Genomic DNA, 18026 nt, shown 5'->3' on the forward strand with positions numbered 1-18026 from the left:
GCAAAAAAAAACTGTGGAGTTTCAGTGCTCTTGAATCACAAGCAATGATTGGTGGATTCAGATAGTTGAAAACTGAAAGTTAGGTTGCATGGTTCTGTTCTGTGAAAGAAGTAATTTGAATGGTTAAGAAAAAGTCATTTAAAGAAACATTGCACCGGATAAGCTGGTGTATTGAGAGGTTAAACATCCTTGCTGAGTTCATTTGCAACATTGTAGAATAAACTTTTAAACCTGAGAGCTCAGTGAGGAGGGAGTTGCTATGGTAACGGGCAGAAAGGGCTATTTTTTTTCCGATTTACTCCGGGGGAGCGCCCGGTAGCGCACCGGTGCGCGTACTGGGGAGCGTACAATGGAGAAAAAAGAATGACAGAGTTTTTTAGAAATGTAGCATTTTTTTATAAATTGGAGGTAGTTCTAAAAAGAACAGTTTTTTTATTCTTTTTGTTGTTTTATATTTTTTTTATTGTTTTTTTTTAACATTTTTTCCTTTTTTGGCTTTTATGAACAATTTTATATTTTTTTTGTAATTTTTATGGGGACAAACAAAAAACAGGGAATTGTAAACGGCTCAACTGGAGCAAAAGAAATCAGGAAAAAATTAAGGTTTCTTTCTGCAGTTGTGGTTGTCTCCAGCACGGTTGATGCGTTTGATGCTTTGCTCCCCATAGGAAAGTGTACTCCCGCAAAGCATACAAACTATTTTGTAATCTCCAAACTGACAGTGATGTCATCAGTGATGTCATTTGAGATGTCATCAGTGATGTCATCAGTGATGTCATTTGAGATGTCATCAGTGATGTCATCAGTGATGTCACTAACCATGTCATGAATGATGTAATATGTAACATCATCAGCAGTGCATTGCGGGCGCGCGAGTTATAGTGAGTCCAACTAACTATAACGTGGGAATTTCAATGGTTTTATGTCAGTAAAATTTCCAGCTAACTATAACTGGTGTCAAACCTATGGTTTTTTCAGTGAATATATACTATATACAAATATACTTATATACAGACAGATAGATTCAAATATATTTACATAAAATATATTTTCCCTACTTAAAAATATATACATTTCAGAGTTGCATAATTTAAAAAAGAAATGCACATTAAAATTACTAATTAACAAATAAAACACTAATTAAAAATATTTCCCAACTAAAACATTACAATTATATATGTTAAAAATACTACCAAAAATCCAACTCCCACAAAAAAAAATTTGGGAATAATTAGCAAAACATATTAATTCTGTGAATAACACTAAAATAATATAGCAAACTATATTATAATCAATTAATATACAAAGAAATCAAATTAAGTAATTAGTTAACATCAATAATTTAGTTGCTCAATTAACAATGACATCAATTAAACAATGAACAATTAAAATAGTTTGCTTAGTTAGTAATCAAATTACCAACTTTAACTAAAAAAAAAACAAATTACAATCATTTCAAATTAAATAGTAAAATAATGTGCAGTCCTCTTCCCCCGAAAACCAAAAACCTGCCATTGAATACATTGTAATAAAAAAGTTAAAAAAGTATTTCGATTTATTACAGAATAAAACACTATACTAAATAAATCACATATTAACCATGAAAATAATAACTCACAAAACAAAAATGAATAAAACATAATTACAAAACGATATTGCACAAATGTATATCAAATACAAGAAAAAGCACCTAAAAGAAAGGATATTACTACTGTCTACATTCTTTCCAATGATAATTTTTACACCACAATACTTTGAACAGAATATTTTTGCTGTACAATATTTTTTAAATTATATTTTGGCAGACCACCAATATGATATAAGGCTAATATAGAAGAAGGAATGTTTGTGACTAGGTTGATTCTTTTTGTCTACTTGTTAATGAAAGAAGGCATACTATGTAGTGGTGTCGTATCTGTCCTCTCCTAAGAACTATTTTGCTTAGTGGTGTTTTGTCAATAGGTGATAAAAAAAACGTATTTTTGGGCCAGGGGGGCCACCACCATGGCAGCACCTGAAGGCACTGTAGCTTTGCTGAGTGGCCGCCATGCTTCATAGAGCTGTTCAGCAAAACGTTTTGCTTTTTGAAAACTAACTTCCAAATTTTATTTTTGAAAAACAAAACTAATGGATGTGACACCCAGGGAGGGTTCTTCCAAGTGCTTGGCTGTCGTTTTTATTTTTTCCTGTTCTTGTCCTCCATGGATTTCCTAGTGGTCTCAGTCAGTAAAGCAACGTAAGTCAGAATATCTGCCCCAAGTAGGACAGGTAGCCTGAAGTCCTTAGACCAGAGGCTCGATATCCCTGGGAGCACATCATGGCGGAGGTGTCTGTCGACCAAACTCTCAATAAGGCTTAAAGCATTATCCTGAAGAGTTCACTTGCTGCACAACCTTGAAGTTGAATATTTTGTTGTTTCTACATCTTTGAATAAATGTCTTCAAACACATTGAAGTTTTTAAGTCATCTTTGGGCATTTTAGCTTCTTGCAACTTTGCATAGTTAAAGTACTCCCTGTGAGGCCTATTTCTCTGGGTAACCCATATATAGTCACAGCTTAGGTACTTAGGTGGTCATTCTGACGGAGCATTCTCCACTGGCAGATAATCATCCAGTATAGGATTTGTCGTTTCATCCACAAACCAGAAGACTTTCCATTATCACCTCTCTCCGAAACAAGCCCCAAGTCAGATTGTGTGAAAAAGTGGTACAGTAGAGCTGCATAAATAAACGTAACATGTAAGTGATCAGAAGTGGTCTGTGCCACATAGTGCCTAATTATTGTTGTGGTGAGGCACAAAACGTGCACATCCAAAGTTCACTGGACCAGCATCAATTGGTTTATGGTGGAGGGCTCATGAGCGTACGTACACATGTAACAATATTCCTATCCACTTGCAGACATGTCTTCATCTGAAAAGAAGAACAAGGTGGTGTTATGTGACTATACAGCTCAATAAGAGAGCCCTGGAATAAACTGTGTCATGTTCTTGCCCCTGAAATTACCATTGTCTGCCCCATCTGGAGCCCTAGGAATGACAACCTTTATCATTGTTGAAACATTGATGTGCAAAAATATTCCACACACTATATCGAATTCCACTTTATCATCAAGTTAAGAATGGTAAATGTATTCTTACCTATATATACTTACCTTAATAAAATAGTAATAATCAGTATTGTGAAGGTTACATTTCTAGAGGTCGATCTTTTGACCCTGATGTAGCGACATACAATCCTACCCATAAGCTGTTATATATATCCACTGAGGAACACCCTATGAGACAACAAAGATCTGCTTCTCTCTTATGAGCCGCTATATCAGTCACACACCAGTGCATGACAACTGCCAATCCATTTTTGAGAAGTTATTGTAAAGCAGTGTACAATGATGCACTCATCCTCTTATTTGACAATGTACGCGTGGGATAGTTACGCCATATGTGTAGTAACATAACCTTGCCCATCTGGAGTGGCATCCTGCCACAGAAGTATGTGCCCCTCACATGGCGTTTCTTGCCAAGGCCCTCCTCAACCTATAGTTTAGCTATCACCAGCCTACAGGGGGACTACATGGACAGCGAGTGCCGTGATCATGTGTTCCCGTGCAGCGCAGAGAGCCAGACGTGTACTGGGAGGGGCCTTGGGGTCCTCCTCCTCAAGCAATACCATGTCCAACATGGATACCAGCTCTGAGACCCATCCTAAGACAGGACCGTTCACTCATGTTTGTTGTCAACCTTGCATTGTGCTTTCATTGAAACTTTACGGCACTCTGTTGCTCAGTACTCTAGCCATAGAGATGATCCTAAAAGTAAAGCTAGCTAAATATATTTTGCGACATTGTAACGTTCTCTCGGGTGTACCACAGAATAAATAAAGGCACACTAACAAGTAAATCAGCATTCAAGCTGTGGAGCACACTTCATACTAATAATCATGCCAGACATCCTCACTCGTGCAAATGGTTCCTTCGCCCAGAAGGAATTGTCGAAACTCGAAGAGAACAAAGGGCCTACAAAACTGCACGAGGCAGTACCTCTTGCTGGGCCCATGCCTTGCACTCTTCCCTTTTTAGGTCTCGCCTAATCCAGCGCATGCACTGGCCAGGCCGAGACATTCAGTAGCTGCTTTTAAAAGTGCTACCAAAGCGGCCACCAGCTTACTGTCGCGCGCACTGCTGCGCGCACATCCCTAGCATGCTTTAGCGCGTCATGACTTTTGCTTTCACAGCCGTGCGGCGTTACTTTTACTGCCGCGTGGCCAATGCTTGTCTTTAAAATTCTGGTTACCCTAGAATGTATCCTTGTGTAAGGAAACAAGTACTCTTTGTAAAGCGTAATCATTCTGTACAATTTTCAGTCTACGCTTAGAAATAATTCTAAATGAATGTTTAGTGTTAAGCTGTAACTGAATCAATCACCGCTCCCAGTTCACTAAGAGATCACCGCTCGCTAAGATTGAGAAGTTGATATTTTAAGATGGCCGCCGCGGGCTTGATGCATATCACCCAGCAAGCGTCCTTCTACTGTGTGGCCCTGTTCTCTAGAGAAGCCAGTCTCTGCTTGTTTTCACACAACCCCCCGTATCCTGCCCCCAATCCGCTGGTCCCACCACAGGCACAGAGGCCCCTCTCAGAAAGCCCCATCTTTGCTTTAGTTTGACTTTCTTCCCTGTTGGGGTGGGTTCCTAATTCTAACCCAGCCGTACAGGCGCTCCCCTTCACCTACGTCCCACACTTAAGTTCAGGAAATGTTCCTTTTAAGGGGCCCTCCCTCCCAAGTTCAAGGAGCCCCCTCCAGGCAGCCCTGCATGCAGAATGCCCCCACCCTAAGCCAGAGTAGTACCGAGCACACTCGCTGATTACAGTTCAGGAACTTCTTATGCCTCCACTCACCCAGGGCAATCACCAGGCTGCACTGTCTCGAAGCCCACCCACCATAGCTTCCAGCCCATGATCTAATGCCTTTTTCTGTGCTTTTTTGTTGCATGTGTCGAGGGGTACCTCATTTCCTTTGCTAGCTGTCGGCTCCCCCCCACAATTGTTTCATCCGTGGGTTGCTACTCAGGTGCCCCAACTCAGAAGGACCTTTGTGGATTAGATTATTTTTGGTTTAGGGCAGTAGGTTGATGATCGATTCCTGTGGCATTGAATTGCGTTGTTTTCATCTATCGCAATTATCTCTACAGTTGACACAATTTATTTTGAATAGTTGCCATCTCTGAAATGGAGTCCTGCACCTCAGGGGTGTCTTGATTGTATCCTATGGTTATTTGTCATTCTACATTTTAACTCTTGTTTTGTAGTATTTGGTAGTGGTGCCGTCCTCAGTGGAGTAATGTACCCTTCTTCACAAGCATGTTTTGGTACAGTTGTCTTTTAATGATGCCATATGACTGCCCTCTGTGACTGAAGTTTACTTTGTTTGTAGGGAAACATCAAATGTGCCTCCAGATACTGAGTACCAGAGCCATCCTCCACCCCCATTGGACTGACGCCCTCCCTTCCTTTAAGCTCCCGTAGTTCATTACAAGAGTCAAGAAAGGAAAGGGTGGCTTCTGGTGATAGCAGAGGTTATTGTTCATCAATTACAGCACAAGCTCAAGATGAACCCCATGTAGTCTTGGCACACATGATAGCCATATTTTGCTCCTGTTTCTGCTATCAAAGCGCATATAGCTGATGAGAAGTACAGTTCACCAGATTTCCTATAACGTGACATACAGTCAGTCAACTTGGGCTTCGATGGCCTTTGGAAAACTCTGCCAGTGCTTCTGCCGTGTTGTGGAATGGCACCTATGGGGCCCAACGCGTCCTGTAAAGGGTTCAATGATTTTTTTTTGTGTTCAAGAATTTTTTTTAAGTTTAAGAATAATTAAATACAATATAGAGTGATACAGTCAAAACTCATAGGTATAGTATTATAGTATACATTAAGTATAAAAATTCCTGCAATTAATAGAAAGATGAAAATAAAATAAGAAATTGATCAGGGAAAAATCAATGGACTAAAGCAACCGTAAGAAGTATCACTGAGTAAGAATGAATAAAGGAAGGAAAAAGTAGAAGAAAGAAGAAAGGGAAGAAAGAATAGGAAGATGGGGAAAGAAGAAGTAAGGATCCAAATTAGTGCCACAAAAACACATCACACAAATACTACATATAAAAATCAAGCAGCAATCAATCAGCAGAAACAAAAGGGTATTGGGCAACTAACCCTTGTGATGCTAGATCCATATAAGCATCCAAAGCCTTCCAGACATTACTGGAAATAGTAGGTGTAAGATGAGCCACATCAACTGAAATGTGCGCACTACGTAAAAAAGAAACCCATGCCCACCAAGTATGGTATGATACGGAAGAGAAAGACTTCTATTCCATGAGAACAACCTTAACAGCAACTGTCAATAAAAGGTCCATCAGTTGCAAGTCTAAGGTATCTAGTGGCAAAGGCACATGGGAAGCTAAAGGGCCCAAAAGGATCATAGGAAAGGAAAGCTTAAATTCAATATTAAAAATCAATATAAGATGTTTATTAATGAGATCCCAAAAGGATTGGAGAAAAGAGCACTTAAAAAACATATGAAGATAATCACCAGACGCCAAACCACAGCTCCAACAGAGATCATCGTCCTTCAAATGTAAGGCGTGTAAACGCACAGGAGTCCAATGAAGGAGGTTGAGAGAGAAGAATTTAGATTGGATTAAGGAAGGGGCGATCTTATCCCGGAGAGAAAATTGGCCAATCAACTGCCAGGTTTCCTGTGAAATATGTTGAGTAAGCTCCTTATCAAAATGATGTAACCATTTTTGTTGGGAAACAGTATGTGAGTCAGATGACGTGGGGGATAAGAACTTATACATTTTGGAAGCCACATGACCAGATCGAAGCCACAAGGAAAATAACATAACAGTAGGAGAGCTGGGCGCCAGGCGAATTTTAGCAAGAGCTACTTTAATTTTTAAGAAAGTATAGAAATCAAGATTGGAGAGCGAGAACTGTTTGGCTAAAGAGGAGAAGGGTAATGAATCATTATTAGAGTCATACAGATGACGAACTAAAGTGACCCCTTTAGAAGGCCAATAAGGGATTAACGCAGGATCGATAACAAATTTTAATCTAGGATTACGCCACAAAGAAGACCATCTCGATTTATATATCGGGGTAGTGACTTTCTTATCTACAGACCGAACCGCTGTAATAGTATCTAAAATGATTGAGCGGGAGAAGGGAATAGGCAAAGTGGAAGTGGTGAGGAAGGAAGAGAGTGGTAAAGGAGATGAGAGATGTTGCTCAATGAACACCCAAGAAGGAGTGTGAGCAGGAATCGAGGAAAACCACAAAGCACCTTGGGAAGCTAAGAAAGCTACCCGATACCTCTCCCAATCAGGAAAATTACAACCACCCAACTCATAAGGTTTCCTCAGGGATTTATATGCAATTCTAGCACGCTTGTCACTCCAAAGGAATTTCGAGGTGATGGAATCAATCTCACGAAAAAAGGAGGGAGACAATTTGACCGGAAGCATGGAAGAAACAAAATTAATGATAGTAGTGATCATCATCTTTAGAGTTTGGATTCGGCCCCACCAAGAAATATATTTAGGGGACCAAGTATCTAGAAGGTGACGAACCTTGAGTAAAGTTTGGGCCTCATTATAGCTCACTGTATCAGAAAGAGTGCCACAAAACCAAATCCCTAGATATTTAAGATGTTTAGATTGCCATTTGAAGCCAGCTGCACCCAAATGCGCTGGGAAACAATATGCATTCAAAGGGAACATTTCAGTCTTATCCCTGTTAAGCGTGTAGCCAGAGACCGTAGAGAAACGAGCAATAATATCAGTGAGCGCAGGTATAGCTGAGACAATATCATCCAAACATATAAGAACATCATCTGCGTACGCCGCAGTTTTTAGACAACGAGGACCAAAAGTGAATCCCTTGATATCCGGATGTAGGTCAATTAGGCGAAGAAGAGGATCAATCGCTAATAAAAATAAAAGAGGGGATAAAGGACAGCCTTGACGGGTACCTTGACGTAGACTGAAAAACTCAGAGGTAGCCCCATTAACTCGGATATTTGCTCTCGGATGGGCATATAAAGACATGACCATGTTAACAAAAGAGTCACCCAAATTATGGGCACGGAGGACCGCATGAAGAAAAGGCCAAGATACCTTGTCAAAAGCCTTCTCGGCATCTAATGCTATAGCAGCAGCTGGAAGCGTAGACCGCTTAGCTGTACCCAGAATATGGCAGAAGGTACGAATATTATCCCTTGCAAGTCTACCCTTTACAAAACCCGTCTGGGATGGATGAACTAAAGAGGGGATATAAGCTTCTAATCGCTTAGCAAGAACTTTTGCAAAAAATGTTGCTTCCATATTAAGAAGGGAAATAGGGCGAACATTTTTAGGGTCTGAAACATCCTTGCCTTCTTTCGGGATTACTACAATGGTAGCATCCGCTGCAGTACCCGAAACTGCTCCCTCGTGAATAAAGACATCAAAAACAGCTTTAAGACGAGGAACCATTGAAGGAAGAAATGTCTTGTAAAACATGATGGGGAATCCATCCGGCCCAGGGGCTTTACCAGACCGAGTAGACTTAATTGCGTGTGTAATTTCATCAGTGGTGATTGGGCCACCCAATTTCTCTGCATCTGCTGCGGATACAGATTGAAGAGGAATAGTTTTTAAAAAATCTTGCCAAGTTTCAAATGAGGACTGGTTAGTGCGGGTATATAGAGAACTATAAAAATCACGAAACACTGCAGGAATATCTTTAGTCTGAAATTGTATAACACCAGAACTGTCAGTAATAGAAGAGATTTGGGAGGATTTAAAGTTAGACTCTTGGAATTTCAAAGTTGCGGCTAAAATTTTACCAGCCCTATTTTTCAAAAGTAATCGTTTGGATTTCTGGGCTTGAACCCCGATATGGGCTCTCTTGGTAACTATAGCGTTATAGGAGTATTTTAACGTTTTAATAGATTGTAACAACTGCTTATCATTAGTACGCCGAAAAAGAAGCTCCTGTTGTGTAATACTATCTGCTAACTCCGCGAGTTGCCTTTTAACAGCAGCATTCCTCTTCGCCATAACTTTAATAATGTGTCCCCGGAGTTTGCATTTAAAAGCGTCCCACAAAACAACTGGAGAACTAACCGAACCATCATTATCAGAAAAGAAATGTTCAATTTCATCTGGTATAATCTGAACTTGAACATCGTCATGGAGAACCTCCGTATTAAAAGGTCGATTAGGATGGCGGAGAGAAACGGGTACTGTCCGCCATGTTCGGGGAAATTTAACTCCCGGCAGCACCGCGGAGAATCCACGGTTGCGATTAGGATATTCATGTCAAGAAACTCCGACCGCGGCGGACGGATCAAATCAAACACCGTCCGCGGTGGACGGAACACATCTAACACCGTCCGCGGCGGACAGACCCAAATGAACACCCACCGCCGCGGACGGACATGACCGCGGAAACAGCCACATTTACCGCCATACCTGTGAAAACTCCGTGTCCGCAATTAGGATAACGCCGCCTGTACCACAGTACGCACAGCCATCCACGTCCGCGGCGGAAAGAATGCAACGAGAAACAGTGCATCACTGCGGAAGGCCAACACGAACAACATCCCTACCGTCAAACCAATGTCAAAAAGTGTGCCGCCAGTAAATAGCAAACACACGAAAAAGGACAACCCCCCCCTGAAACACCAACACCAATCACAAGCCACTATGACACCCCCCAAGTACCCAATAATGCACACTAGTCCACACACCCACCTACCACCTGACTGCCAACAACCATTGAGACACGACTATAAAATGACACCCACCCACTACCACAATCCTTTGCATCACAGCATTGCTGCTAGCAAGAGGCCCTATATGATCTACAGCATACTCAAATTGAAGACACACAACCACCATCCTATCACACCCACCACACAAACACCCACCACACCATTCCTACACACCACACACCACACACCTGCACCCCCCAACTCACTCAACCCACACACTGAGCACCACACACCATGGCACCCAAAAAAAACTCTAAATTCACGGACACCGAGTTGAAGGTAATGGTCGATGAAATAGTCCGTGTTGAGCCCCACATATTCGGGGCCAAAGTCCAGCAGACCACCGTGGCGCAAAAGAATCACATGTGGGACAGAATCGTCAGTCAGGAGAATGCGTCAGGGACCGTGCCAAGGACAAAGCACGAAATACAGAGGCGTTGGCATAACCTGAAAACCAGGGTGAAAGGCATCCGCGCCAAAAACCATACGAGAGCCATTTACACTGGCGGCGGAACACCCCCGGAGCCCATACCCTACACCGATTGGGAGGAGAAGGTGCTGGTTATACTTCACCCAGAGAGCCTAGACAGACTTGAGGAAGGAGAAGAGGCTGGTAAGTACAAACCAAGCACCACGAACAGTACGACATGGTCAGCCTCACGCAACTGAGAAGACACATCTCCCAGGCCCCAACCCATTCACGTCGGACACATACTCACCAAAATGTAAATGGCTACCAACATGCCCCCATGTCCACAGGGAGGGTGGTGTAGGGTGTTGGAGGGTAGGGTGTGTGGGGTGTGTGAGAGGTCACAACTACAACTCCCAACAGGCCCCCATGTCCACAGGGAGGGTGGTGGTGGTGGCTGGGGTGTGTGAGAGCTCACAACTACAACTCCCAACAGGCCCCCATGTCCACAGGGAGGGTGGTGGTGGTGGGTGGAGTGTGTGAGAGCTCACAACTACAACTCCCAACAGGCCCCCATGTCCACAGGGAGGGTGGTGGCGGTGGGTGGGGTGTGTGAGAGCTCACAACTACAACTCCCAACAGGCCCCCATGTCCACAGGGAGGGTGGTGGCGGTGGGTGGGGTGTGTGAGAGCTCACAACTACAACTCCCAACAGGCCCCCATGTCCACAGGGAGGGTGGTGTAGGGTGGTGGAGGGTAGGGTGTGTGGGGTATGTGAGAGGTCACAACTACAACTCCGAACAGGCCTCCATGTCCACAGGGAGGGTGGTGGTGGAGGGTGGGGTGTGTGAGAGCTCACAACTACAACTCCCAACAGGCCCCCACGTCCACAGGGAGGGTGGTGGTGGTGGGTGGGGTGTGTGAGAGCTCACAACTACAACTCCCAACAGGCCCCCATGTCCACAGGGAGGGTGGTGGAGGGTAGGGTGGGTGGGGTGTGTGCGACTGGACACTGACATGTATACAAATTGATATGAACATGTAATGTCCACATTACTGACCTGCACAATCTTGTCCCTCAGGTGATCGTAATCTGACTGGGGAAACCAGCACCCGGCCGCAAGACTCGCCTCACACCCATACCGGACTCTCTGGGGATGATGACACAGGCAGCTCCGGTGCGGAGGATGGTGCGGGCCCAAGCAGACAGCCAGGGCCATCTGGCTCACAGGGAATCCCGGCCCGACAACCGTCGCATGTGTAACTCCAGCGACACCGGCCTCAGTGATCTGCAGAGTCACCACCACCACCACCACCACCAGTACCACCCCTCCTGCCTGTGCCACACTGCCTAACCCACCGCACGACGCAGGTCCATCGGCCTCCCACCCAAGCAGGGTGAGTGGGCCACAAAGGAGAGAGGCAAGGCCACAGCAGGCAATCAGGAGATCCACACTCCGCCGCACTGAGGAAGGACACCCACCCCATCCTGTGGCAGAGTCCCTTGAAGCCCTAGCCAGGTGCCAGGCTTCATACGACCGTGGCCAGGAACAGGCAGATCGTGCCCACCAGGACTCGGTGGACAACACGAACATGTTGCGTGAAATTTCGGGCTACCTTGGCCAGATAGTGGACATCATGGGCCAGCAGACAACAATGTGGAGGGAATGGATAGCCCGGAACAACCCCACCCCCCCTCAACCAATTGTCCTGGCGCCACGGCCCGCAACACCACCGCCACCGCCACCGCCACCACCACCTGTGCCCCTGGCGACGGATGTGGCCCCTGAACAACCTGCCCCCCCAGCTGACTCTGTTCCACCTCAAAGACGGAGGGGCCGTCCGAGGCTGGAAGTGGGTGAGAGCAGTGTGGGTGCGCCATCCACACGCTCCAAGAGGGGCCGCCAATGACTCTGACACTGCCTGAGCCAGCCATTCACCCTGCCAAGTATCCTGTCCCACATAGCCAATCATTGGCACAGGTCTGCTGGACTAGCCTGACACCAACCAATGTGGTGTCAGCACGGACATTTCATCTGCCATTACCTTCAACTCCCACTCCCCCACCCCACACTTACTTGTAAATATTCACCAGCACAAATGCACAACCTGTAAATAAATGCCACTTCACACTCAATGATGTGTTGCCTCCATGTTTAATCACATGATTGCCTCAGAAACAGACGTAACCAGGTGCAGGGATCCAAGTCGTACACAATCATGCCGCTGCGGGAGTGACCTAGGGAAATTCAGAGACAGCAAACACACGTCAGGAAACAGATTCACACACATCACAACACACTGCACAGCAACATTCCACAAACTACACTCATCACAAAAGCTTTGGATGAGAGGACACACATCATGGAGACTTGCATGTCCAAATAAATGAACACACACATATGCAACCATCACATACCAGAACACACAGCTGATGCACCCCACATCCACACAACACCAGCAAACATACATAAGGCATTGTCAACTGGCACAAGAGGTAGTTACTCACATTCAAGGGAAGTAGCGATCTATGAGCTGGCGCCTCTGGTCCACACCTTCCTCCTCACCACTATCCTCATCAGTCGACATGGGTGGGATGGGAGGCCGAGGAACTTCTTCGTCTTCAGGGTCCAAGAGCAGTTCAATGTCATTGCGCATGGCCAGGTTGTGGAGCATGCAGCAGGCAATCACGATCCTGCATACTTTGCCTGGTGAGTAAGGCAGGGCCCCTCCGGTCTTATCCAGGCACCGAAACCTAGACTTTAGCAGTCCAAAGGTACGTTCAACCACTCTACGTGTCCTTCCATGTGCATCATTGTAGTGCATTTCACCCGCAGTTGTAGGATTACGTATGGGACTCAGGAGCCAGGGCCGGTTTGGGTACGCCGAGTCGCCTATGTAGGGGGATGACAGACACAAATATCACAACCAGATTTGGTGGGTACCCCATGCCACACAGAGATCACAAAAGTCCCCACGGCAGACTCACCAACAAGCCACGCTTGACCGGGACGCAGATTTGCCATCAGTTGGGGGACAATGCTGCTCCGCATGATGTGGGCGTCATGTGCGGAGCCTGGAAATCTTGCGCACACATGGGAGACGATGTTGTCGGCCAGGCACACCACCTGCACGTTCAGCGAATGGAAGTGCTTCCGATTCCTAAAAACCTGCTCACGTGCCCGTGGTGGAATGATAGCGATATGTGTGCCATCAATGGAACCCACTACGTGTGGTATCTGGCCCAGTGCATAGAAGTCTGCTTTGACTGCTGGCAACTCTTCCGGCCGTGGGAAATGGATATAGTCATCCTTGTACAGCATCATAGCTTTTAAAACATCCCGAAGTACCATGCTGAACATTGACTGTGACATCCCGCCGGCATGTCCAACTGTGTACTGAAAGGTGCCAGTAGCAAAAAAGTGTAGTGCCGCCATAACCTTTGCTGTGGGTGTAATGGAACCAGGATACGTCCTTCGTGGCTGCAGATGAGGAGACAATTGGGCAACAAGCTCCATCAACCGACGTCGATGAAGCCGGAATTTCCTAATCACCTCCTCGTCAACCATATCCTCAAGCACAGTGTATGGCCGATGCACATTTGGAGGCCTCCTGTGTGGGAGAGAGATGTAACTTGAGTCAACTTGCAAACGACGCATACGTGTGCAACTACATCACATGTAAGCCAACATTAGCAAGAAGAAAAATGTTTAGGAGAATGGTCATATGTGTGACATCTCTGATAGTTACTACAATACGGAGTGGCCCTTTAACAATGTGCAGCCACTTGCAACAGGAAGTGTGTCAACACGTACAACGCAACTTACTCACATGTCAGCATTACTGACAATACGTGTGTCATGACCCTAATGTGTAGAAGCCACATCACAGACACACATGCAAGTGCATGCACACAAACGATAATGATACACACACACCATGTCATCATGCACCAATGCCAACACCAACAATGGTGAGCATACGGTCATTACATGCATGGTGACACAACAGCCAACACACATACACTGAATGCATGTGTACCCCCACCATTGTAGTCACCTCGCCTGAACCATACACTGACAACAGATTGAGAATGTGGCCATACAGCCGTGATGTCATGTGTAAATGTGAAGATGTAATAACGTCTGTAGGGTCACACCCGACGTCAACACGTCGACATGCACATCTGTTGCACATTGTGTGCCCACCGATGGGCATAGTATGGACACACATGGAATAGTGCATGACATATGAAGTTTCCCTATCACGCTCACAACCCTCATGACGCAAATGCAGACAAGACATCACGATGCAGCGTCTGACAATATAAAATCATTGGCGCTGCCATGGCGGTGCACTGCTTCCGCTACTTTCGATTGGCCATACGCGGCCAGCGTTCCCTCTTCCCATTGGCTGCATGTGCACGGACCGTCAGGGTCACACATCGGCAACCGCACGTGCAAGCTTCCGGAACGGATGCTTCAGTTGCAACAATGTTCTATCACTGGCGCCACCATGGCGGTGTACGTACTCTGCGGGGGAGGTGCAGGCCTACACACCCTTTAGATGTAGTCAATGGACATGGCAGTTCATGTCCCCTCTTACAGTCATATTGCATCATCCACCGTCCACCGGCCGGACCAGCCCGGCCTAGGACCGGCGTGCCGGCCATGTCAGCCACCGGCCGGACCAGCCCGGCCTAGGACCGGCGTGCCGGCCATGTCAGCCACCGCCGTGCCAGGCCCGGCCTAGGACCGGCGTGCCGGCCATGTCAGCCACCGCCGTGCCAGGCCTGGCCTAGGACCGGCGTGCCGGCCATGTTAGCCACCGCCGTGCCAGGCCCGGCCTAGGACCGGCGTGCCGGCCATGTCAGCCACCGCCGTGCCTGGCCTGGCCTAGGACCGGCGTGCCGGCATGTCAGCCACCGCCGTGCCAGGCCAGGCCTAGGACCGGCGTGCCGGCCATGTCAGCCACCGCCGTGCCAGGCCTGGCCTAGGACCGGCGTGCCGGCCATGTCAGCCACCGCCGTGCCAGGCCAGGCCTAGGACCGGCGTGCCGGCCATTTCAGCCACCGCCGTGCCAGGCCAGGCCGTGCCCTCTGTCAGCTTTGACAGAGGGCACTCAGCCACAGACGGCGGAGATGAGTGGAGGCAATGCATCCGGATCAGACTTCGCGCACACGCAGACTGACACAGAGGAGGGCAGCGCCGGAGAGGGGGACAGGACCGTCCCTGAGGACTCGCATGTGGAGACACCATCGTCCTCATCTTCGGAAAATCTTGGTGAGCCAGCACTGTTGTCACAGACTGGGAGTGGGCAATCAACACCTTCTGTCGGGACACAGCACACAGGGCCCACACTTCCGCCAACTGCACCATGTACTGTTCGTGCACGCAGGAGTAGGGGGAGCAGAGTGGCGTTCGGTGCAGGCACCTCTGCCCCTGCCACGGTGAGCCAAAATGCACTGTGTGCTGAGGCTGTTGATCTGCTGCGACAGCTGTGTGTGGGGCAGACCAATATGACAAATGCTTTCCAAGACCATGATAGGAAGTTGGGGCAGGTGGTGGCATTCATGGAAGGGATGCATGGCGATCTTGCTGGTCTACACAGGACAGTTCAGTCATTGGCAAGCAGTGTGTTGTCTGCCATAGTACAGTCGCATGGACAGGGTGCTACTTCTGTTTCCCCATCTACACCACTGGATGTCTCAGGGGGTAGTGAATATTCTGACCAGGACTCTAATACAGGTTATTGCACTAGAAGCAGCATCAGACAGCACGTCAGGGCACGGAGGGCACAGACACCATCCCCTAGGTCAGCAAAATCTGTTCACAAAGACAACGTCAGATACACTGGAGTACACACACAGGATCCACAAGTGGTGTTGGGGGACATGCCTTCACATGCTACACAGGCATTCAACACAAAAGGTACTCCCAAGGCAAGGGATACTCCCAAGTCCATGGACAGTCCCTTGGACAAGGACAGTCAAAAGACAAAGGCACCTCAAAAGAGCAGGGAGAGTCCCAAGGGCAGGCCCACAACAGAGGAAGGGGCCACTCCCAAGGACAGGGACATGGACAGTCAAAAGACAAAGGCACCTCAAAAGAGCAGGGAGAGTCCCAAGGGCAGGCCCACAACAGAGGAAAGGGCCACTCCCTAGGACAGGGACAAGGACAGTCAAAAGACAAAGGCACCTCCTAAGAGCAGGGAGTGTCCCAAGGGCAGGACCACAACAGAGGAAGGGGCCACTCCCAAGGACAGGGACAAGGACAGTCAAAAGACAAAGGCACCTCCTAAGAGCAGGGAGTGTCCCAAGGGCAGGCCCACAACAGAGGAAAGGGCCACTCCCAAAGACAGGGACAAGGACAGTCTAAAGACGAAGGCACCTCCTAAGAGCAGGGAGAGTGCCAAGTGCAGGCCCACAACAGAGGAAAGGGCCACTCCCAAGGACAGGGACAAGGACAGTCAAAAGACAAAGGCACCTCAAAAGAGCAAGCAGAGTCCCAAGGGCAGGCCCACAACAGAGGAAGGGGCCACTCCCAAGGACAGGGACATGGACAGTCAAAAGACAAAGGCACCCCCTAAGAGCAGGGAGTGTCCCAAGGGCAGGCACACAACAGAGCAAGGGCCATCTCCCAAGGGCAGGGACACACACAGTGAGCAGGTGTCTTCTGGAGACAGGTACACCACAGACGACAAGTCTGCTGGCAGGAACAGGGCACCGTCCAGGGTACAGGCAAAGTCCAGAGACAACACACCACCTACGGATAAGGCACATCCTAGGGACATGGCTTCTCCCATGGACAATGGCGCACTCAAGGACAGGCATACGTCACCCCTGGCTGCACTGCGGCTGATGTTTTCCAATGAACGGCAAACAGATGTCTCCGCGGCGGAGTCCCCCCATACCTCCACTCCCATCCAGGCCAGTCAGAAGCAGAGGAGGGAGTCCCCTGTTGTTGCATCCCCCATTACACATGATTCTGAGTCCAGGCGGCAGGCACACAGCAAACGACAAGTAGGCTCCAGCACGTCCCCAGAAAGTCGATCCCCGGCAGCAGATGCTCCACCTATGGTGGGTGATATTTGTTTTGAGTCACCACCACTTGCCAGTCCTGTCCTGTCCAGGGTGCACTCACATATCCCTAAGAAACGCAGACACACACCATTGACACCTGCCCACCCCGATGTCGCTCAAGTACAGCTATCCCCAGCTCCCAGGGCCACCCTGCCTCCTGGCCCATACAGCCCTGTGGCTCATCATTTAAGTGGTCCCAGTGGCGCAGGTGCAGTTGACTCTCATGTATCAGATAGTGGCACTGTGTCTGTTGTTTGCTGTCATGCATCATGTAGTAGCACAGTCTCAGTTGTGCCCTCTCCTGTTTCAGGTGCTGGCAGTGTATCTGGGTCTATGGCTCATGTGTCAGTGAGTAGATCTGTGGCTGTGTCTCACACTCCTGTTTCTGGTGCTGGCAGTGTGTCTGGGCCTGTGGCTCATGTGTCAGTCACTACATCTGTGGCTGTGTCTCACATTCCTGTTTCTGGTGCTGGCAGTGTGTCTGGGTCTGTGGCCCATGTGTCTGTCACTCGGGCTGTGGCTGTGTCTCACACTTCTGTTTCTGGTGCTGGCAGTGTGTCTGGGTCTGTGGCCCATGTGTGTGTCACTCGGGCTGTGGCTGTGTCTCACATTCCTGTTTCTGGTGCTGGCAGTGTGTCTGGGTCTGTGGCCCATGTGTGTGTCACTCGGGCTGTGGCTGTGTCTCACACTCCTGTTTCTGGTGCTGGCAGTGTG

The sequence above is a fragment of the Lissotriton helveticus genome, chromosome 5_1 (assembly GCF_964261635.1).
Source record: "Lissotriton helveticus chromosome 5_1, aLisHel1.1, whole genome shotgun sequence".
NCBI lineage: Eukaryota > Metazoa > Chordata > Amphibia > Caudata > Salamandridae > Lissotriton > Lissotriton helveticus.